Source organism: Phalangium opilio, unplaced genomic scaffold (assembly GCF_054372755.1).
Source record: "Phalangium opilio isolate 3A_F unplaced genomic scaffold, DU_Popi_V2 ptg000019l_1, whole genome shotgun sequence".
Taxonomy (NCBI): domain Eukaryota; kingdom Metazoa; phylum Arthropoda; class Arachnida; order Opiliones; family Phalangiidae; genus Phalangium; species Phalangium opilio.
The window spans coordinates 8,882,645-8,906,049 of record NW_028324152.1 but is presented as its reverse complement, the minus strand read 5'-3'; the positions used below and the strand labels follow the sequence as shown (position 1 = coordinate 8,906,049).

The following is a 23,405-nucleotide window of genomic DNA, read 5'->3' as shown; positions in this document are numbered from 1 at the left end:
TGTGGAAAAACTCTGAATTTTACGTTACATCTAAGACCTCAAAACACCGCTCCCGGATGGGCTCGAACCACCAACCTTTCGGTTGACAGCCGACGGCGCTAACCATTGCGCAACGGAAACCCAAAGATTAATTGTTCGTCAGGTATTGTGGAAAAACTCTGAATTTTACGTTACATCTAAGACCTCACAACACCGCTCCCGGATGGGCTCGAACCACCAACCTTCCGGTTAACAGCCCACGGCGCTAACCATTGCGCAACGGCAGCCCAAAGATTAAATGTTCGTCAGGTATTGTGGAAAAACTTTGGATTTTTACGTTACATTTGAGATCTCACAACACCGCTCCCGGGTGGGCTCCAACCACTAACCTTTTGGTTAACAGCCGAACGCGCTAACCATTGCACCACGGAAGCCCAAAATTAAACGGTCGTCAGGTATTGTGGAAAAACTTTGGCTTTTTACGTTACATTTTAGACTTCACAACACCGCTCCCGGGTGGACTCGAACCACCAACTTTTGGTTAACATCCGAACGCGCTAACAATGGAGCCAAGGAAGCTCAGAAATGAAATGGTCGTCAGGTATTGTGGAAAAACTTTGACTTTTTACGTCACATCTGAGACCTCACAACACCGCCCCCGGGTGGGCTCGAACACCCAACCTATTGGTTAACAGCCGAACGCGCTAACCATTGAGCTACGGAAGCTCAGAAATTAAATGGTTGTCACGTATTGTGGAAAAGTTTTGACATTTTACGCTACATCTGAGACCCCACAACACCTCTCCCGGGTGGGCTCGAACCACCAGCCTTTCGGTTAACAGTCGAACGCGCTAACCATTGCGCCACGGAAGCCCAAAAATTAAACGGTCGTCAGGTATTGTGGAAAAACTTTGGCTTTTTACGTTACATTTGAGACTTCACAACACCGCTCCCGGGTGGGCTCCAACCACCAACCTTATGGTTAACAGCCGAACGCGCTAACCATTGCACCACGGAAGCCCAAAAATTAAACGGTCGTCAGGTATTGTGGAAAAACTTTGGCTTTTTACGTTACATTTGAGACTTCACAACACCGCTCCCGGGTGGGCTCGAACCACCAACCTTTTGGTTAACATCCGAACGCGCTAACCATGGAGCCAAGGAAGCTCAGAAATGAAATGGTCGTCAGGTATTGTGGAAAAACTTTGACTTTTTACGTTACATCTGAGACCTCACAACACCGCTCCCGGATGGGCTCGAACCACCATCCTTTCGGTTAAAAGCCGAACGCGCTAACCATTGCGCCACGGAAGCCCAAAAATTTAATGTTCGTCAGGTATTGTGGAAAAACTTTGACTTTTTACGTCACATCTGAGACCTCACAACACCGCTCACGGATGGGCTCGAACCACCAACCTTTCGGTTAACAGCCGAACGCGCTAACCATTGCGCCACGGAAGCCCAAAAATTAAATGGTCGTCAGGTATTGTGGAAAAACCTTGGCTTTTTACGTTACATTTGAGACTTCACAACACCGCTCCCGGGTGGGCTCGAACCACCAACCTTTTGGTTAACAGCCGAACGCGCTAACCATTGCACAACGGAAGCCCAAAAATTAAACGGTCGTCAGGTATTGTGGGAAAACTTTGGCTTTTTACGTCACATCTGAGACTTCACAACACCGCTCCCGGATGGGCTCGAACCACAAACCTTTTGAATAAAAGCCGAACGCGCTAACCATTGCGCCACGGAAGCCCAAAAACTAAATGTTCGTCAGTTATTTTTAAAAAAACTCTGAATTTTACGTTACATCTAAGACCTCACAACACCGCTCCCGGATGGGCTCGAACCACCAACCTTTCGGTTAACAGCCGACGGCGCTAACCATTGCGCCACGGAAGCCCAAAAATTAAATGGTCGTCAGGTATTGTGGAGAAACTTAGGCTTTTTTCGATACATTTGAGATCCCACAACACCGCTCCCGGATGGGCTCGAACCACCAACCTTTCGGTTAACAGCCGAACGCGCTAACCATTGCGCCACGGAAGCCCAAAATTTAAATGTTCGTCAGGTATTGTGGAAAAACTTTGGATTTTTACGTTACATGTGAGATCTCACAACACCGCTCCCGAGTGGGCTCGAACCACCAACCTTTCGGTTAACAGCCGAACGCGCTAACCATTGCGCCACGGAAGCCCAAAATTTAAATTTTCGTCAGGTATTGTGGAAAAACTTTGGATTTTTACGTCACATCTGAGACCTCACAACACCGCTCACGGATGGGCTCGAACCACCAACCTTTCGGTTAACAGCCGACGGCGCTAACCATTGCGCCACGGAAGCCCAAAAATTAAATGGTCGTCAGGTATTGTGGAAAAACCTTGGCTTTTTACGTTACATTTGAGACTTCACAACACCGCTCCCGGGTGGGCTCGAACCACCAACCTTTTGGTTAACAGCCGAATGCGCTAACCATTGCACCACGGAAGCCCAAAAATTAAACGGTCGTCAGGTATTGTGGGAAAACTTTGGCTTTTTACGTTACATTTGAGACTTCACAACACCGCTCCCGGGTGGGCTCGAACCACCAACCTTTTGGTTAACAGCCGAACGCGCTAACCATTGCACCACGGAAGCCCAAAAATTAAACGGTCGTCAGGTATTGTGGGAAAACTTTGGCTTTTTACGTCACATCTGAGACTTCACAACACCGCTCCCGGATGGGCTCGAACCACAAACCTTTTGAATAAAGCCGAACGCGCTAACCATTGCGCCACGGAAGCCCAAAAACTAAATGTTCGTCAGTTATTTTTAAAAAACTCTGAATTTTACGTTACATCTAAGACCTCACAACACCGCTCCCGGATGGGCTCGAACCACCAACCTTTCGGTTAACAGCCGACGGCGCTAACCATTGCGCCACGGAAGCCCAAAAATTAAATGGTCGTCAGGTATTGTGGAGAAACTTAGGCTTTTTTCGATACATTTGAAATCCCACAACACCGCTCCCGGATGGGCTCGAACCACCAGCCTTTCAGTTAACAGCCGAACGCGCTAACCATTGCGCCACGGAAGCCCAAAATTTAAATGTTCGTCAGTTATTGTGGAAAAACTTTGGATTTTTACGTTACATGTGAGATCTCACAACACCGCTCCCGAGTGGGCTCGAACCACCAACATTTCGGTTAACAGCCGAACGCGCTAACCATTGCGCCACGGAAGCCCAAAATTTAAATTTTCGTCAGGTATTGTGGAAAAACTTTGGATTTTTACGTCACATCTGAGACCTCACAACACCGCTCACGGATGGGCTCGAACCACCAACCTTTCGGTTATCAGCCGAACGCGCTAACCATTGCGCCACGGAAGCCAAAAAATTAAATGGTCGTCAGGTATTGTGGAAAAACTTTGGCTTTTTACGTTACATTTGATACTTCACAACACCGCTCCCGGGTGGGCTCCAACCACCAACCTTTCAGTTAACAGCCGAACGCGCTAACCATTGCGCCACGGAAGCCCAAAAATTAAATGGTCGTCAGGTATTGTGGAAAAACTTTGGCTTTTTACGTTACATTTGATACTTCACAACACCGCTCCCGGGTGGGCTCCAACCACCAACCTTATGGTTAACAGCCGAACGCGCTAACCATTGCACCACGGAAGCCCAAAAATTAAACGGTCGTCAGGTATTGTGGAAAAACTTTTGATTTTTACGTCACATCTGAGACCTCACAACACCGCTCACGGATGGGCTCGAACCACCAACCTTTCGGTTATCAGCCGAACGCGCTAACCATTGCGCCACGGAAGCCCAAAAATTAAATGGTCGTCAGGTATTGTGGAAAAACTTTGGCTTTTTACGTTACATTTGATACTTCACAACACCGCTCCCGGGTGGGCTCCAACCACCAACCTTATGGTTAACAGCCGAACGCGCTAACCATTGCACCACGGAAGCCCAAAAATTAAACGGTCGTCAGGTATTGTGGAAAAACTTTTGATTTTTACGTCACATCTGAGACCTCACAACACCGCTCACGGATGGGCTCGAACCACCAACCTTTCGGTTATCAGCCGAACGCGCTAACCATTGCGCCACGGAAGCCAAAAAATTAAATGGTCGTCAGGTATTGTGGAAAAACTTTGACTTTTTACGTCACATCTGAGAGCTCACAACACCGCTCACGGATGGGCTCGAACCACCAACCTTTCGGTTAACAGCCGAACGCGCTAACCTTTGCGCCACGGAAGCCCAAAAATTAAATGGTCGTCAGGTATTGTGGAAAAACTTTGGCTTTTTACGTTACATTTGAGATCTTACAACACCGCTCCCGGGTGGGCTCGAACCACCAACCTTTCGGTTAACAGCCGACGGCGTTAACCATTGCGCAACGGAAGCCCAAAGATTCAATGTACGTCAGGTATTGTGGAAAAACTTTGGCTTTTTACGTTACATTTGATACTTCACAACACCGCTCCCGGGTGGGCTCCAACCACCAACCTTATGGTTAACAGCCGAACGCGCTAACCATTGCACCACGGAAGCCCAAAAATTAAACGGTCGTCAGGTATTGTGGAAAAACTTTGGTTTTTTACGTTACATTTGAGACTTCACAACACCGCTCCCGGGTGGGCTCGAACCACCAACCTTTTGGTTAACATCCGAACGCGCTAACCATGGAGCCAAGGAAGCTCAGAAATGAAATGGTCGTCAGGTATTGTGGAAAAACTTTGACTTTTTACGTTACATCTGAGACCTCACAACACCGCTCCCGGATGGGCTCGAACCACCATCCTTTCGGTTAACAGCCGAACGCGCTAACCATTGAGCTACGGAAGCTCAGAAATTAAATGGTTGTCACGTATTGTGGAAAAGTTTTGATATTTTACGCTACATCTGAGACCCCACAACACCTCTTCCGGGTGGGCTCGAACCACCAGCCTTTCGGTTAACAGTCGAACGCGCTAACCATTGCGCCACGGAAGCCCAAAAATTAAATGGTCGTCAGGTATTGTGGAGAATTTTTGGCTTTTTACGTTACATTTGAGATCTTACAACACCGCTCCCGGGTGGGCTCGAACCACCAACCTTTCGGTTAACAGCCGAACGCGCTAACCATTGCGCCACGGAAGCTCAAAAATTAAATGGTCGTCAGGTATTGTGGAAAAACTTTGGATTTTTACGTTACATGTGAGATCTCACAACACCGCTCCCGAGTGGGCTCGAACCACCAACCTTTCGGTTAACAGCCGAACGCGCTAACCATTGCGCCACGGAAGCCCAAAATTTAAATTTTCGTCAGGTATTGTGGAAAAACTTTGGATTTTTACGTCACATCTGAGACCTCACAACACCGCTCACGGATGGGCTCGAACCACCAACCTTTCGGTTATCAGCCGAACGCGCTAACCATTGCGCCACGGAAGCCAAAAAATTAAATGGTCGTCAGGTATTGTGGAAAAACTTTGGCTTTTTACGTTACATTTGATACTTCACAACACCGCTCCCGGGTGGGCTCCAACCACCAACCTTTCAGTTAACAGCCGAACGCGCTAACCATTGCGCCACGGAAGCCCAAAAATTAAATGGTCGTCAGGTATTGTGGAAAAACTTTGGCTTTTTACGTTACATTTGATACTTCACAACACCGCTCCCGGGTGGGCTCCAACCACCAACCTTATGGTTAACAGCCGAACGCGCTAACCATTGCACCACGGAAGCCCAAAAATTAAACGGTCGTCAGGTATTGTGGAAAAACTTTTGATTTTTACGTCACATCTGAGACCTCACAACACCGCTCACGGATGGGCTCGAACCACCAACCTTTCGGTTATCAGCCGAACGCGCTAACCATTGCGCCACGGAAGCCCAAAAATTAAATGGTCGTCAGGTATTGTGGAAAAACTTTGGCTTTTTACGTTACATTTGATACTTCACAACACCGCTCCCGGGTGGGCTCCAACCACCAACCTTATGGTTAACAGCCGAACGCGCTAACCATTGCACCACGGAAGCCCAAAAATTAAACGGTCGTCAGGTATTGTGGAAAAACTTTTGATTTTTACGTCACATCTGAGACCTCACAACACCGCTCACGGATGGGCTCGAACCACCAACCTTTCGGTTATCAGCCGAACGCGCTAACCATTGCGCCACGGAAGCCAAAAAATTAAATGGTCGTCAGGTATTGTGGAAAAACTTTGACTTTTTACGTCACATCTGAGAGCTCACAACACCGCTCACGGATGGGCTCGAACCACCAACCTTTCGGTTAACAGCCGAACGCGCTAACCTTTGCGCCACGGAAGCCCAAAAATTAAATGGTCGTCAGGTATTGTGGAAAAACTTTGGCTTTTTACGTTACATTTGAGATCTTACAACACCGCTCCCGGGTGGGCTCGAACCACCAACCTTTCGGTTAACAGCCGACGGCGTTAACCATTGCGCAACGGAAGCCCAAAGATTCAATGTACGTCAGGTATTGTGGAAAAACTTTGGCTTTTTACGTTACATTTGATACTTCACAACACCGCTCCCGGGTGGGCTCCAACCACCAACCTTATGGTTAACAGCCGAACGCGCTAACCATTGCACCACGGAAGCCCAAAAATTAAACGGTCGTCAGGTATTGTGGAAAAACTTTGGTTTTTTACGTTACATTTGAGACTTCACAACACCGCTCCCGGGTGGGCTCGAACCACCAACCTTTTGGTTAACATCCGAACGCGCTAACCATGGAGCCAAGGAAGCTCAGAAATGAAATGGTCGTCAGGTATTGTGGAAAAACTTTGACTTTTTACGTTACATCTGAGACCTCACAACACCGCTCCCGGATGGGCTCGAACCACCATCCTTTCGGTTAACAGCCGAACGCGCTAACCATTGAGCTACGGAAGCTCAGAAATTAAATGGTTGTCACGTATTGTGGAAAAGTTTTGATATTTTACGCTACATCTGAGACCCCACAACACCTCTTCCGGGTGGGCTCGAACCACCAGCCTTTCGGTTAACAGTCGAACGCGCTAACCATTGCGCCACGGAAGCCCAAAAATTAAATGGTCGTCAGGTATTGTGGAGAATTTTTGGCTTTTTACGTTACATTTGAGATCTTACAACACCGCTCCCGGGTGGGCTCGAACCACCAACCTTTCGGCTAACAGCCGAACGCGCTAACCATTGCGCCACGGAAGCTCAAAAATTAAATGGTCGTCAGGTATTGTGGAAAAACTTTGGCTTTTTACGTTACATTTGAGATCTTACAACACCGCTCCCGGGTGGGCTCGAACCACCAACCTTTCGGTTAACAGCCGACGGCGTTAACCATTGCGCAACGGAAGCCCAAAGATTCAATGTACGTCAGGTATTGTGGAAAAACTTTGGCTTTTTACGTTACATTTGATACTTCACAACACCGCTCCCGGGTGGGCTCCAACCACCAACCTTATGGTTAACAGCCGAACGCGCTAACCATTGCACCACGGAAGCCCAAAAATTAAACGGTCGTCAGGTATTGTGGAAAAACTTTGGTTTTTTACGTTACATTTGAGACTTCACAACACCGCTCCCGGGTGGGCTCGAACCACCAACCTTTTGGTTAACATCCGAACGCGCTAACCATGGAGCCAAGGAAGCTCAGAAATGAAATGGTCGTCAGGTATTGTGGAAAAACTTTGACTTTTTACGTTACATCTGAGACCTCACAACACCGCTCCCGGATGGGCTCGAACCACCATCCTTTCGGTTAACAGCCGAACGCGCTAACCATTGAGCTACGGAAGCTCAGAAATTAAATGGTTGTCAAGTATTGTGGAAAAGTTTTGATATTTTACGCTACATCTGAGACCCCACAACACCTCTTCCGGGTGGGCTCGAACCACCAGCCTTTCGGTTAACAGTCGAACGCGCTAACCATTGCGCCACGGAAGCCCAAAAATTAAATGGTCGTCAGGTATTGTGGAGAATTTTTGGCTTTTTACGTTACATTTGAGATCTTACAACACCGCTCCCGGGTGGGCTCGAACCACCAACCTTTCGGTTAACAGCCGAACGCGCTAACCATTGCGCCACGGAAGCTCAAAAATTAAATGGTCGTCAGGTATTGTGGAAAAACTTTGGCTTTTTACGTTACATTTGAGATCTTACAACACCGCTCCCGGGTGGGCTCGAACCACCAACCTTTCGGTTAACAGCCGACGGCGTTAACCATTGCGCAACGGAAGCCCAAAGATTCAATGTACGTCAGGTATTGTGGAAAAACTTTGGCTTTTTACGTTACATTTGATACTTCACAACACCGCTCCCGGGTGGGCTCCAACCACCAACCTTATGGTTAACAGCCGAACGCGCTAACCATTGCACCACGGAAGCCCAAAAATTAAACGGTCGTCAGGTATTGTGGAAAAACTTTGGTTTTTTACGTTACATTTGAGACTTCACAACACCGCTCCCGGGTGGGCTCGAACCACCAACCTTTTGGTTAACATCCGAACGCGCTAACCATGGAGCCAAGGAAGCTCAGAAATGAAATGGTCGTCAGGTATTGTGGAAAAACTTTGACTTTTTACGTTACATCTGAGACCTCACAACACCGCTCCCGGATGGGCTCGAACCACCATCCTTTCGGTTAACAGCCGAACGCGCTAACCATTGAGCTACGGAAGCTCAGAAATTAAATGGTTGTCACGTATTGTGGAAAAGTTTTGATATTTTACGCTACATCTGAGACCCCACAACACCTCTTCCGGGTGGGCTCGAACCACCAGCCTTTCGGTTAACAGTCGAACGCGCTAACCATTGCGCCACGGAAGCCCAAAAATTAAATGGTCGTCAGGTATTGTGGAGAATTTTTGGCTTTTTACGTTACATTTGAGATCTTACAACACCGCTCCCGGGTGGGCTCGAACCACCAACCTTTCGGTTAAGAGCCGAACGCGCTAACCATTGCGCCACGGAAGCTCAAAAATTCAACGGTCGTCAGGTATTGTGGAAAAACTTTGGCTTTTTACGTTACATTTGATACTTCACAACACCGCTCCCGGGTGGGCTCCAACCACCAACCTTTTGGTTAACAGCCGAACGCGCTAACCATTGCACCACGGAAGCCCAAAAATTAAACGGTCGTCAGGTACTGTGGAAAAACTTTGGCTTTTTACGTTACATTTGAGACTTCACAACACCGCTCCCGGGTGGGCTTGAACCACCAAGCCTTTCGGCTAACAGCGGAACGCGCTAACCATTGCGCCACGGAAGCCCAAAAATTAAATGGTCGTCACGTATTGTGGAAAAACTTAGGCTTTTTTCGATACATTTGAAATCCCACAACACCGCTCCCGGATGGGCTCGAACCACCAACCTTTCAGTTAACAGCCGAACGCGCTAACCATTGCGCCACGGAAGCCCAAAAATTAAATGGTCGTCAGGTATTGTGGAAAAACTTTGGCTTTTTACGTTACATTTGATACTTCACAACACCGCTCCCGGGTGGGCTCGAACCACCAACCTTTTGGTTAACAGCCGAACGCGCTAACCATTGCGCCACGGAAGCCCAAAAATTAAATGTTCGTCAGTTATTTTTAAAAAACTCTGAATTTTACGTTACATCTAAGACCTCACAACACCGCTCCCGGATGGGCTCGAACCACCAACCTTTCGGTTAAAAGCCGACGGCGCTAACCATTGCGCCACGGAAGCCCAAAAATTTAATGTTCGTCAGGTATTGTGGAAAAACTTTGACTTTTTACGTCACATCTGAGACCTCACAACACCGCTCACGGATGGGCTCGAACCACCAACCTTTCGGTTAACAGCCGAACGCGCTAACCATTGCACCACGGAAGCCCAAAAATTAAACGGTCGTCAGGTATTGTGGGAAAACTTTGGCTTTTTACGTCACATCTGAGACTTCACAACACCGCTCCCGGATGGGCTCGAACCACAAACCTTTTGAATAAAAGCCGAACGCGCTAACCATTGCGCCACGGAAGCCCAAAAACTAAATGTTCGTCAGTTATTTTTAAAAAAACTCTGAATTTTACGTTACATCTAAGACCTCACAACACCGCTCCCGGATGGGCTCGAACCACCAACCTTTCGGTTAACAGCCGACGGCGCTAACCATTGCGCCACGGAAGCCCAAAAATTAAATGGTCGTCAGGTATTGTGGAGAAACTTAGGCTTTTTTCGATACATTTGAGATCCCACAACACCGCTCCCGGATGGGCTCGAACCACCAACCTTTCAGTTAATAGCCGAACGCGCTAACCATTGCGCCACGGAAGCCCAAAATTTAAATGTTCGTCAGGTATTGTGGAAAAACTTTGGATTTTTACGTTACATGTGAGATCTCACAACACCGCTCCCGAGTGGGCTCGAACCACCAACCTTTCGGTTAACAGCCGAACGCGCTAACCATTGCGCCACGGAAGCCCAAAATTTAAATTTTCGTCAGGTATTGTGGAAAAACTTTGGATTTTTACGTCACATCTGAGACCTCACAACACCGCTCACGGATGGGCTCGAACCACCAACCTTTCGGTTAACAGCCGAACGCGCTAACCATTGCGCCACGGAAGCCCAAAAATTAAATGGTCGTCAGGTATCGTGGAATAACCTTGGCTTTTTACGTTACATTTGAGACTTCACAACACCGCTCCCGGGTTGGCTCGAACCACCAACCTTTTGGTTAACAGCCGAACGCGCTAACCATTGCACCACGGAAGCCCAAAAATTAAACGGTCGTCAGGTATTGTGGGAAAACTTTGGCTTTTTACGTCACATCTGAGACTTCACAACACCGCTCCCGGATGGGCTCGAACCACAAACCTTTTGAATAAAAGCCGAACGCGCTAACCATTGCGCCACGGAAGCCCAAAAACTAAATGTTCGTCAGTTATTTTTAAAAAAACTCTGAATTTTACGTTACATCTCACAACACCGCTCCCGGATGGGCTCGAACCACCAACCTTTCGGTTAACAGCCGACGGCGCTAACCATTGCGCCACGGAAGCCCAAAAATTAAATGGTCGTCAGGTATTGTGGAGAAACTTAGGCTTTTTTCGATACATTTGAGATCCCACAACACCGCTCCCGGATGGGCTCGAACCACCAACCTTTCAGTTAATAGCCGAACGCGCTAACCATTGCGCCAAGGAAGCCCAAAATTTAAATGTTCGTCAGGTATTGTGGAAAAACTTTGGATTTTTACGTTACATGTGAGATCTCACAACACCGCTCCCGAGTGGGCTCGAACCACCAACCTTTCGGTTAACAGCCGAACGCGCTAACCATTGCGCCACGGAAGCCCAAAATTTAAATTTTCGTCAGGTATTGTGGAAAAACTTTGGATTTTTACGTCACATCTGAGACCTCACAACACCGCTCACGGATGGGCTCGAACCACCAACCTTTCGGTTAACAGCCGACGGCGCTAACCATTGCGCCACGGAAGCCCAAAAATTTAATGTTCGTCAGGTATTGTGGAAAAACTTTGACTTTTTACGTCACATCTGAGACCTCACAACACCGCTCACGGATGGGCTCGAACCACCAACCTTTCGGTTAACAGCCGAACGCGCTAACCATTGCGCCACGGAAGCCCAAAAATTAAATGGTCGTCAGGTATTGTGGAATAACCTTGGCTTTTTACGTTACATTTGAGACTTCACAACACCGCTCCCGGGTTGGCTCGAACCACCAACCTTTTGGTTAACAGCCGAACGCGCTAACCATTGCACCACGGAAGCCCAAAAATTAAACGGTCGTCAGGTATTGTGGGAAAACTTTGGCTTTTTACGTCACATCTGAGACTTCACAACACCGCTCCCGGATGGGCTCGAACCACAAACCTTTTGAATAAAAGCCGAACGCGCTAACCATTGCGCCACGGAAGCCCAAAAACTAAATGTTCGTCAGTTATTTTTAAAAAAACTCTGAATTTTACGTTACATCTCACAACACCGCTCCCGGATGGGCTCGAACCACCAACCTTTCGGTTAACAGCCGACGGCGCTAACCATTGCGCCACGGAAGCCCAAAAATTAAATGTTCGTCAGGTATTGTGGAGAAACTTAGGCTTTTTTCGATACATTTGAGATCCCACAACACCGCTCCCGGATGGGCTCGAACCACCAACCTTTCAGCTAACAGCCGAACGCGCTAACCATTGCGCCACGGAAGCCCAAAATTTAAATGTTCGTCAGGTATTGTGGAAAAACTTTGGATTTTTACGTTACATGTGAGATCTCACAACACCGCTCCCGAGTGGGCTCGAACCACCAACCTTTCGGTTAACAGCCGAACGCGCTAACCATTGCGCCACGGAAGCCCAAAATTTAAATTTTCGTCAGGTATTGTGGAAAAACTTTGGATTTTTACGTCACATCTGAGACCTCACAACACCGCTCACGGATGGGCTCGAACCACCAACCTTTCGGTTAACAGCCGACGGCGCTAACCATTGCGCCACGGAAGCCCAAAAATTTAATGTTCGTCAGGTATTGTGGAAAAACTTTGACTTTTTACGTCACATCTGAGACCTCACAACACCGCTCACGGATGGGCTCGAACCACCAACCTTTCGGTTAACAGCCGAACGCGCTAACCATTGCGCCACGGAAGCCCAAAAATTAAATGGTCGTCAGGTATTGTGGAATAACCTTGGCTTTTTACGTTACATTTGAGACTTCACAACACCGCTCCCGGGTTGGCTCGAACCACCAACCTTTTGGTTAACAGCCGAACGCGCTAACCATTGCACCACGGAAGCCCAAAAATTAAACGGTCGTCAGGTATTGTGGGAAAACTTTGGCTTTTTACGTCACATCTGAGACTTCACAACACCGCTCCCGGATGGGCTCGAACCACAAACCTTTTGAATAAAAGCCGAACGCGCTAACCATTGCGCCACGGAAGCCCAAAAACTAAATGTTCGTCAGTTATTTTTAAAAAAACTCTGAATTTTACGTTACATCTCACAACACCGCTCCCGGATGGGCTCGAACCACCAACCTTTCGGTTAACAGCCGACGGCGCTAACCATTGCGCCACGGAAGCCCAAAAATTAAATGGTCGTCAGGTATTGTGGAGAAACTTAGGCTTTTTTCGATACATTTGAGATCCCACAACACCGCTCCCGGATGGGCTCGAACCACCAACCTTTCAGTTAACAGCCGAACGCGCTAACCATTGCGCCACGGAAGCCCAAAATTTAAATGTTCGTCAGGTATTGTGGAAAAACTTTGGATTTTTACGTTACATGTGAGATCTCACAACACCGCTCCCGAGTGGGCTCGAACCACCAACCTTTCGGTTAACAGCCGAACGCGCTAACCATTGCGCCACGGAAGCCCAAAATTTAAATTTTCGTCAGGTATTGTGGAAAAACTTTGGATTTTTACGTCACATCTGAGACCTCACAACACCGCTCACGGATGGGCTCGAACCACCAACCTTTCGGTTAACAGCCGACGGCGCTAACCATTGCGCCACGGAAGCCCAAAAATTAAATGGTCGTCAGGTATTGTGGAGAAACTTAGGCTTTTTTCGATACATTTGAGATCCCACAACACCGCTCCCGGATGGGCTCGAACCACCAACCTTTCAGTTAACAGCCGAACGCGCTAACCATTGCGCCACGGAAGCCCAAAATTTAAATGTTCGTCAGGTATTGTGGAAAAACTTTGGATTTTTACGTTACATGTGAGATCTCACAACACCGCTCCCGAGTGGGCTCGAACCACCAACCTTTCGGTTAACAGCCGAACGCGCTAACCATTGCGCCACGGAAGCCCAAAATTTAAATTTTCGTCAGGTATTGTGGAAAAACTTTGGATTTTTACGTCACATCTGAGACCTCACAACACCGCTCACGGATGGGCTCGAACCACCAACCTTTCGGTTAACAGCCGACGGCGCTAACCATTGCGCCACGGAAGCCCAAAAATTAAATAGTCGTCAGGTATTGTGGAGAAACTTAGGCTTTTTTCGATACATTTGAGATCCCACAACACCGCTCCCGGATGGGCTCGAACCACCAACCTTTCAGTTAACAGCCGAACGCGCTAACCATTGCGCCACGGAAGCCCAAAATTTAAATGTTCGTCAGGTATTGTGGAAAAACTTTGGATTTTTACGTTACATGTGAGATCTCACAACACCGCTCCCGAGTGGGCTCGAACCACCAACCTTTCGGTTAACAGCCGAACGCGCTAACCATTGCGCCACGGAAGCCCAAAATTTAAATTTTCGTCAGGTATTGTGGAAAAACTTTGGATTTTTACGTCACATCTGAGACCTCACAACACCGCTCACGGATGGGCTCGAACCACCAACCTTTCGGTTAACAGCCGACGGCGCTAACCATTGCGCCACGGAAGCCCAAAAATTAAATGGTCGTCAGGTATTGTGGAGAAACTTAGGCTTTTTTCGATACATTTGAGATCCCACAACACCGCTCCCGGATGGGCTCGAACCACCAACCTTTCAGTTAACAGCCGAACGCGCTAACCATTGCGCCACGGAAGCCCAAAATTTAAATGTTCGTCAGGTATTGTGGAAAAACTTTGGATTTTTACGTTACATGTGAGATCTCACAACACCGCTCCCGAGTGGGCTCGAACCACCAACCTTTCGGTTAACAGCCGAACGCGCTAACCATTGCGCCACGGAAGCCCAAAATTTAAATTTTCGTCAGGTATTGTGGAAAAACTTTGGATTTTTACGTCACATCTGAGACCTCACAACACCGCTCACGGATGGGCTCGAACCACCAACCTTTCGGTTAACAGCCGACGGCGCTAACCATTGCGCCACGGAAGCCCAAAAATTAAATGGTCGTCAGGTATTGTGGAAAAACTTTGACTTTTTACGTCACATCTGAGACCTCACAACACCGCTCACGGATGGGCTCGAACCACCAACCTTTCGGTTAACAGCCGAACGCGCTAACCATTGCGCCACGGAAGCCCAAAAATTAAATGGTCGTCAGGTATTGTGGAAAAACCTTGGCTTTTTACGTTACATTTGAGACTTCACAACACCGCTCCCGGGTGGGCTCGAACCACCAACCTTTTGGTTAACAGCCGAACGCGCTAACCATTGCACCACGGAAGCCCAAAAATTAAACGGTCGTCAGGTATTGTGGGAAAACTTTGGCTTTTTACGTCACATCTGAGACTTCACAACACCGCTCCCGGATGGGCTCGAACCACCAACCTTTCGGTTATCAGCCGAACGCGCTAACCATTGCGCCACGGAAGCCAAAAAATTAAATGGTCGTCAGGTATTGTGGAAAAACTTTGACTTTTTACGTCACATCTGAGATCTTACAACACCGCTCACGGATGGGCTCGAACCACCAACCTTTCGGTTAACAGCCGAACGCGCTAACCATTGCGCCACGGAAGCTCAAAAATTAAACGGTCGTCAGGTATTGTGGAAAAACTTTGGCTTTTTACGTTACATTTGATACTTCACAACACCGCTCCCGGGTGGGCTCCAACCACCAACCTTTTGGTTAACAGCCGAACGCGCTAACCATTGCACCACGGAAGCCCAAAAATTAAACGGTCGTCAGGTATTGTGGAAAAACTTTCGCTTTTTACGTTACATTTGAGACTTCACAACACCGCTCCCGGGTGGGCTCGAACCACCAACCTTTTGGTTAAGAGCCGAACGCGCTAACATTTGCACCACGGAAGCCCAAAAATTAAACGGTCGTCAGGTATTGTGGGAAAACTTTGGCTTTTTACGTCACATCTGAGACTTCACAACACCGCTCCCGGATGGGCTCGAACCAAAAACCTTTTGAATAAAAGCCGAACGCGCTAACCATTGCGCCACGGAAGCCCAAAAACTAAATGTTCGTCAGTTATTTTTAAAAAAAACTCTGAATTTTACGTTACATCTCACAACACCGCTCCCGGATGGGCTCGAACCACCAACCTTTCGGTTAACAGCCGACGGCGCTAACCATTGCGCCACGGAAGCCCAAAAATTTAAATGTTCGTCAGGTATTGTGGAAAAACTTTGGATTTTTACGTTACATGTGAGATCTCACAACACCGCTCCCGAGTGGGCTCGAACCACCAACCTTTCGGTTAACAGCCGAACGCGCTAACCATTGCGCCACGGAAGCCCAAAATTTAAATTTTCGTCAGGTATTGTGGAAAAACTTTGGATTTTTACGTCACATCTGAGACCTCACAACACTGCTCACGGATGGGCTCGAACCACCAACCTTTCGGTTAACAGCCGACGGCGCTAACCATTGCGCCACGGAAGCCCAAAAATTTAATGTTCGTCAGGTATTGTGGAAAAACTTTGACTTTTTACGTCACATCTGAGACCTCACAACACCGCTCACGGATGGGCTCGAACCACCAACCTTTCGGTTAACAGCCGAACGCGCTAACCATTGCGCCACGGAAGCCCAAAAATTAAATGGTCGTCAGGTATTGTGGAAAAACCTTGGCTTTTTACGTTACATTTGAGACTTCACAACACCGCTCCCGGGTGGGCTCGAACCACCAACCTTTTGGTTAACAGCCGAACGCGCTAACCATTGCACCACGGAAGCCCAAAAATTAAACGGTCGTCAGGTATTGTGGGAAAACTTTGGCTTTTTACGTCACATCTGAGACTTCACAACACCGCTCCCGGATGGGTTCGAACCACAAACCTTTTGAATAAAAGCCGAACGCGCTAACCATTGCGCCACGGAAGCCCAAAAACTAAATGTTCGTCAGTTATTTTTAAAAAAACTCTGAATTTTACGTTACATCTAAGACCTCGCAACACCGCTCCCGGATGGGCTCGAACCACCAACCTTTCGGTTAACAGCCGACGGCGCTAACCATTGCGCCACGGAAGCCCAAAAATTAAATGGTCGTCAGGTATTGTGGAGAAACTTAGGCTTTTTTCGATACATTTGAAATCCCACAACACCGCTCCCGGATGGGCTCGAACCACCAACCTTTCAGTTAACAGCCGAACGCGCTAACCATTGCGCCACGGAAGCCCAAAATTTAAATGTTCGTCAGGTATTGTGGAAAAACTTTGGATTTTTACGTCACATCTGAGACCTCACAACACCGCTCACGGATGGGCTCGAACCACCAACCTTTCGGTTATCAGCCGAACGCGCTAACCATTGCGCCACGGAAGCCAAAAAATTAAATGGTCGTCAGGTATTGTGGAAAAACTTTGACTTTTTACGTCACATCTGAGAGCTCACAACACCGCTCACGGATGGGCTCGAACCACCAACCTTTCGGTTAACAGCCGAACGCGCTAACCTTTGCGCCACGGAAGCCCAAAAATTAAATGGTCGTCAGGTATTGTGGAAAAACTTTGGCTTTTTACGTTACATTTGAGATCTTACAACACCGCTCCCGGGTGGGCTCGAACCACCAACCTTTCGGTTAACAGCCGAACGCGCTAACCATTGCGCCACGGAAGCTCAAAAATTAAACGGTCGTCAGGTATTGTGGAAAAACTTTGGCTTTTTACGTTACATTTGATACTTCACAACACCGCTCCCGGGTGGGCTCCAACCACCAACCTTTTGGTTAACAGCCGAACGCGCTAACCATTGCACCACGGAAGCCCAAAAATTAAACGGTCGTCAGGTATTGTGGAAAAACTTTCGCTTTTTACGTTACATTTGAGACTTCACAACACCGCTCCCGGGTGGGCTTGAACCACCAAGCCTTTCGGCTAACAGCGGAACGCGCTAACCATTGCGCCACGGAAGCCCAAAAATTAAATGGTCGTCACGTATTGTGGAAAAACTTAGGCTTTTTTCGATACATTTGAAATCCCACAACACCGCTCCCGGATGGGCTCGAACCACCAACCTTTCAGTTAACAGCCGAACGCGCTAACCATTGCGCCACGGAAGCCCAAAAATAAAATGGTCGTCAGGTATTGTGGAAAAACTTTGGCTTTTTACGTTACATTTGATACTTCACAACACCGCTCCCGGGTGGGCTCCAACCACCAACCTTATGGTTAACAGCCGAATGCGCTAACCATTGCACCACGGAAGCCCAAAAATTGAACGGTCGTCAGGTATTGTGGAAAAACTTTGGCTTTTTACGTTTCATTTGAGACTTCACAACACCGCTCCCGGGTGGGCTTGAACCACCAAGCCTTTCGGCTAACAGCGGAACGCGCTAACCATTGCGCCACGGAAGCCCAAAAATTAAATGGTCGTCACGTATTGTGGAAAAACTTAGGCTTTTTTCGATACATTTGAAATCCCACAACACCGCTCCCGGATGGGCTCGAACCACCAACCTTTCAGTTAACAGCCGAACGCGCTAACCATTGCGCCACGGAAGCCCAAAAATTAAATGGTCGTCAGGTATTGTGGAAAAACTTTGGCTTTTTACGTTACATTTGATACTTCACAACACCGCTCCCGGGTGGGCTCCAACCACCAACCTTATGGTTAACAGCCGAATGCGCTAACCATTGCACCACGGAAGCCCAAAAATTGAACGGTCGTCAGGTATTGTGGAAAAACTTTGGCTTTTTACGTTTCATTTGAGACTTCACAACACCGCTCCCGGGTGGGCTCGAACCACCAACCTTTTGGTTAACATCCGAACGCGCTAACCATGGAGCCAAGGAAGCTCAGAAATGAAATGGTCGTCAGGTATTGTGGAAAAACTTTGACTTTTTACGTTACATCTGAGACCTCACAACACCGCTCCCGGATGGGCTCGAACCACCATCCTTTCGGTTAACAGCCGAACGCGCTAACCATTGAGCTACGGAAGCTCAGAAATTAAATGGTTGTCACGTATTGTGGAAAAGTTTTGATATTTTACGCTACATCTGAGACCCCACAACACCTCTTCCGGGTGGGCTCGAACCACCAGCCTTTCGGTTAACAGTCGAACGCGCTAACCATTGCGCCACGGAAGCCCAAAAATTAAATGGTCGTCAGGTATTGTGGAGAAACTTAGGCTTTTTTCGATACATTTGAGACTTCACAACACCGCTCCCGGGTGGGCTCGAACCACCAACCTTTTGGTTAACAGCCGAACGCGCTAACCATTGCGCCACGGAAGCCCAAAAATTAAATGTTCGTCAGTTATTTTTAAAAAACTCTGAATTTTACGTTACATCTAAGACCTCACAACACCGCTCCCGGATGGGCTCGAACCACCAACCTTTCGGTTAAAAGCCGACGGCGCTAACCATTGCGCCACGGAAGCCCAAAAATTTAATGTTCGTCAGGTATTGTGGAAAAACTTTGACTTTTTACGTCACATCTGAGACCTCACAACACCGCTCACGGATGGGCTCGAACCACCAACCTTTCGGTTAACAGCCGAACGCGCTAACCATTGCGCCACGGAAGCCCAAAAATTAAATGGTCGTCAGGTATTGTGGAAAAACTTTGGCTTTTTACGTTACATTTGAGATCTTACAACACCGCTCCCGGGTGGGCTCGAACCACCAACCTTTCGGTTAACAGCCGACGGCGTTAACCATTGCGCAACGGAAGCCCAAAGATTCAATGTACGTCAGGTATTGTGGAAAAACTTTGGCTTTTTACGTTACATTTGATACTTCACAACACCGCTCCCGGGTGGGCTCCAACCACCAACCTTATGGTTAACAGCCGAATGCGCTAACCATTGCACCACGGAAGCCCAAAAATTGAACGGTCGTCAGGTATTGTGGAAAAACTTTGGCTTTTTACGTTTCATTTGAGACTTCACAACACCGCTCCCGGGTGGGCTTGAACCACCAAGCCTTTCGGCTAACAGCGGAACGCGCTAACCATTGCGCCACGGAAGCCCAAAAATTAAATGGTCGTCACGTATTGTGGAAAAACTTAGGCTTTTTTCGATACATTTGAAATCCCACAACACCGCTCCCGGATGGGCTCGAACCACCAACCTTTCAGTTAACAGCCGAACGCGCTAACCATTGCGCCACGGAAGCCCAAAAATTAAATGGTCGTCAGGTATTGTGGAAAAACTTTGGCTTTTTACGTTACATTTGATACTTCACAACACCGCTCCCGGGTGGGCTCCAACCACCAACCTTATGGTTAACAGCCGAATGCGCTAACCATTGCACCACGGAAGCCCAAAAATTGAACGGTCGTCAGGTATTGTGGAAAAACTTTGGCTTTTTACGTTTCATTTGAGACTTCACAACACCGCTCCCGGGTGGGCTCGAACCACCAACCTTTTGGTTAACATCCGAACGCGCTAACCATGGAGCCAAGGAAGCTCAGAAATGAAATGGTCGTCAGGTATTGTGGAAAAACTTTGACTTTTTACGTTACATCTGAGGCCTCACAACACCGCTCCCGGATGGGCTCGAACCACCATCCTTTCGGTTAACAGCCGAACGCGCTAACCATTGAGCTACGGAAGCTCAGAAATTAAATGGTTGTCACGTATTGTGAAAAAGTTTTGATATTTTACGCTACATCTGAGACCCCACAACACCTCTTCCGGGTGGGCTCGAACCACCAGCCTTTCGGTTAACAGTCGAACGCGCTAACCATTGCGCCACGGAAGCCCAAAAATTAAATGGTCGTCAGGTATTGTGGAGAAACTTAGGCTTTTTTCGATACATTTGAGACTTCACAACACCGCTCCCGGGTGGGCTCGAACCACCAACCTTTTGGTTAACAGCCGAACGCGCTAACCATTGCGCCACGGAAGCCCAAAAATTAAATGTTCGTCAGTTATTTTTAAAAAACTCTGAATTTTACGTTACATCTAAGACCTCACAACACCGCTCCCGGATGGGCTCGAACCACCAACCTTTCGGTTAAAAGCCGACGGCGCTAACCATTGCGCCACGGAAGCCCAAAAATTTAATGTTCGTCAGGTATTGTGGAAAAACTTTGACTTTTTACGTCACATCTGAGACCTCACAACACCGCTCACGGATGGGCTCGAACCACCAACCTTTCGGTTAACAGCCGAACGCGCTAACCATTGCGCCACGGAAGCCCAAAAATTAAATGGTCGTCAGGTATTGTGGAAAAACTTTGGCTTTTTACGTTACATTTGAGATCTTACAACACCGCTCCCGGGTGGGCTCGAACCACCAACCCTTCGGATAACAGCCGAAGGCGCTAACCATTGCGCCACGGAAGCTCAAAAATTAAACGGTCGTCAGGTATTGTGGAAAAAATTTGGCTTTTTACGTTACATTTGAGACTTCACAACACCGCTCCCGGGTGGGCTTGACCACCAAGCCTTTCGGCTAACAGCGGAACGCGCTAACCATTGCGCCACGGAAGCCCAAAAATTAAATGGTCGTCACGTATTGTGGAAAAACTTAGGCTTTTTTCGATACATTTGAAATCCCACAACACCGCTCCCGGATGGGCTCGAACCACCAACCTTTCAGTTAACAGCCGAACGCGCTAACCATTGCGCCACGGAAGCCCAAAAATTAAATGGTCGTCAGGTATTGTGGAAAAGCTTTGGCTTTTTACGTTACATTTGATACTTCACAACACCGCTCCCGGGTGGGCTCCAACCACCAACCTTATGGTTAACAGCCGAACGCGCTAACCATTGCACCACGGAAGCCCAAAAATTAAACGGTCGTCAGGTATTGTGGAAAAACTTTGGCTTTTTACGTTACATTTGATACTTCACAACATCGCTCCCGGGTGGGCTCGAACCACCAACCTTTTGGTTAACATCCGAACGCGCTAACCATGGAGCCAAGGAAGCTCAGAAATGAAATGGTCGTCAGGTATTGTGGAAAAACTTTGACTTTTTACGTTACATCTGAGACCTCACAACACCGCTCCCGGATGGGTTCGAACCACCATCCTTACGGTTAACAGCCGAACGCGCTAACCATTGAGCTACGGAAGCTCAGAAATTAAATGGTTGTCACGTAATGTGGAAAAGTTTTGACATTTTACGCTACATCTGAGACCCCACAACACCTCTTCCGGGTGGGCTCGAACCACCAGCCTTTCGGTTAACAGTCGAACGCGCTAACCATTGCGCCACGGAAGCCCAAAAATTAAATGGTCGTCAGGTATTGTGGAGAAACTTAGGCTTTTTTCGATACATTTGAGACTTCACAACACCGCTCCCGGGTGGGCTCGAACCACCAACCTTTCGGTTAAAAGCCGACGGCGCTAACCATTGCGCCACGGAAGCCCAAAAATTTAATGTTCGTCAGGTATTGTGGAAAAACTTTGACTTTTTACGTCACATCTGAGACCTCACAACACCGCTCACGGATAGGCTCGAACCACCAACCTTTCGGTTAACAGCCGAACGCGCTAACCATTGCGCCACGGAAGCCCAAAAATTAAATGGTCGTCAGGTATTGTGGAAAAACTTTGGCTTTTTACGTTACATTTGAGATCTTACAACACCGCTCCCGGGTGGGCTCGAACCACCAACCCTTCGGTTAACAGCCGAAGGCGCTAACCATTGCGCCACGGAAGCTCAAAAATTAAACGGTCGTCAGGTATTGTGGAAAAAATTTGGCTTTTTACGTTACAATTGAGATCCCAAAACACCGCTCCCGGGTGGGCTCGAACCACAAACCTATTGGTTAACAGCAGAACGCGCTAACCATTGCGCCACGGAAGCTCAGAAATTAAATGGTTGTCACGTATTTTGGAAAAGTTTTGACATTTTACGCTACATCTGAGACCACACAACACCTCTCCCAGGTGGGCTCGAACCAACAAGCCTTTCGGCTAACAGCCGAACGCGCTAACCATTGCGCCACGGAAGCCCAAAGATTAAATTTTCGTCAGGTATTGTGGAAAAACTTTGGCTTTTTACGTTACATTTGATACTTCACAACACCGCTCCCGGGTGGGCTCGAACCACCAACCTTTTGGTTAACATCCGAACGCGCTAACCATGGAGCCAAGGAAGCTCAGAAATGAAATGGTCGTCAGGTATTGTGGAAAAACTTTGACTTTTTACGTTAAATCTAAGACCTCACAACACCGCTCCCGGATGGGCTCGAACCACCAACCCTTCGGTTAACAGCCGAACGCGCTAACCATTGCCCCCGGAAGCTCAAAAATTAAACGGTCGTCACGTATTGTGGAAAAGTTTTGACATTTTACGCTTCATCTGAGACCACACAACACCTCTCCCGGGTGGGCTTGAACCACCAAGCCTTTCGGCTAACAGCCGAACGCGCTAACCATTGCGCCACGGAAGCCCAAAGATTAAATTTTCGTCAGGTATTGTGGAAAAACTTTGGATTTTTACGTTACATTTGAGATCCCACAACACCGCTCCCGGGTGGGCTCGAACCACAAACTTATTGGTAAACAGCCGAACGCGCTAACCATTAATCCACGGAAGCTCAGAAATTAAACGGTCGTCAGGTATGGTGGAAAAACTTTGACTTTTTACGTTAAATTTGAGATCCCACAACACCGCTCCCGGGTGTG

The 23,405-nt window shown here is 47.9% G+C and overlaps 16 non-coding genes across 16 annotated transcripts; all 16 read right to left on the bottom strand.

The window, feature by feature from the left end:
• Positions 1–1,220: 1,220 nt before the first annotated feature.
• On the bottom strand, positions 1,221–1,293 carry TRNAK-UUU (transfer RNA lysine (anticodon UUU)). The gene has a single exon. It is a non-coding gene; the product is annotated as a tRNA-Lys (tRNA).
• A 1,983-nt stretch (positions 1,294–3,276) lies between these two features.
• TRNAI-GAU (transfer RNA isoleucine (anticodon GAU)) lies at positions 3,277–3,349 on the bottom strand. Its single transcript has one exon. It is a non-coding gene; the product is annotated as a tRNA-Ile (tRNA).
• Positions 3,350–3,717: 368 nt separating this feature from the next.
• On the bottom strand, positions 3,718–3,790 carry TRNAI-GAU (transfer RNA isoleucine (anticodon GAU)). Its single transcript has one exon. It is a non-coding gene; the product is annotated as a tRNA-Ile (tRNA).
• A 221-nt stretch (positions 3,791–4,011) lies between these two features.
• On the bottom strand, positions 4,012–4,084 carry TRNAI-GAU (transfer RNA isoleucine (anticodon GAU)). The gene has a single exon. It is a non-coding gene; the product is annotated as a tRNA-Ile (tRNA).
• Positions 4,085–5,040: 956 nt separating this feature from the next.
• TRNAN-GUU (transfer RNA asparagine (anticodon GUU)) lies at positions 5,041–5,113 on the bottom strand. The gene has a single exon. It is a non-coding gene; the product is annotated as a tRNA-Asn (tRNA).
• Positions 5,114–5,334: 221 nt separating this feature from the next.
• TRNAI-GAU (transfer RNA isoleucine (anticodon GAU)) lies at positions 5,335–5,407 on the bottom strand. Its single transcript has one exon. It is a non-coding gene; the product is annotated as a tRNA-Ile (tRNA).
• A 368-nt stretch (positions 5,408–5,775) lies between these two features.
• TRNAI-GAU (transfer RNA isoleucine (anticodon GAU)) lies at positions 5,776–5,848 on the bottom strand. Its single transcript has one exon. It is a non-coding gene; the product is annotated as a tRNA-Ile (tRNA).
• A 221-nt stretch (positions 5,849–6,069) lies between these two features.
• TRNAI-GAU (transfer RNA isoleucine (anticodon GAU)) lies at positions 6,070–6,142 on the bottom strand. Its single transcript has one exon. It is a non-coding gene; the product is annotated as a tRNA-Ile (tRNA).
• Positions 6,143–7,980: 1,838 nt separating this feature from the next.
• Positions 7,981–8,053, bottom strand: TRNAN-GUU (transfer RNA asparagine (anticodon GUU)). Its single transcript has one exon. It is a non-coding gene; the product is annotated as a tRNA-Asn (tRNA).
• Positions 8,054–8,862: 809 nt separating this feature from the next.
• TRNAK-CUU (transfer RNA lysine (anticodon CUU)) lies at positions 8,863–8,935 on the bottom strand. Its single transcript has one exon. It is a non-coding gene; the product is annotated as a tRNA-Lys (tRNA).
• Positions 8,936–10,185: 1,250 nt separating this feature from the next.
• Positions 10,186–10,258, bottom strand: TRNAN-AUU (transfer RNA asparagine (anticodon AUU)). Its single transcript has one exon. It is a non-coding gene; the product is annotated as a tRNA-Asn (tRNA).
• Positions 10,259–11,060: 802 nt separating this feature from the next.
• On the bottom strand, positions 11,061–11,133 carry TRNAN-AUU (transfer RNA asparagine (anticodon AUU)). Its single transcript has one exon. It is a non-coding gene; the product is annotated as a tRNA-Asn (tRNA).
• Positions 11,134–15,162: 4,029 nt separating this feature from the next.
• Positions 15,163–15,235, bottom strand: TRNAI-GAU (transfer RNA isoleucine (anticodon GAU)). Its single transcript has one exon. It is a non-coding gene; the product is annotated as a tRNA-Ile (tRNA).
• A 368-nt stretch (positions 15,236–15,603) lies between these two features.
• TRNAK-CUU (transfer RNA lysine (anticodon CUU)) lies at positions 15,604–15,676 on the bottom strand. Its single transcript has one exon. It is a non-coding gene; the product is annotated as a tRNA-Lys (tRNA).
• A 1,392-nt stretch (positions 15,677–17,068) lies between these two features.
• Positions 17,069–17,141, bottom strand: TRNAI-GAU (transfer RNA isoleucine (anticodon GAU)). Its single transcript has one exon. It is a non-coding gene; the product is annotated as a tRNA-Ile (tRNA).
• Positions 17,142–17,362: 221 nt separating this feature from the next.
• Positions 17,363–17,435, bottom strand: TRNAN-GUU (transfer RNA asparagine (anticodon GUU)). The gene has a single exon. It is a non-coding gene; the product is annotated as a tRNA-Asn (tRNA).
• Positions 17,436–23,405: the final 5,970 nt, after the last annotated feature.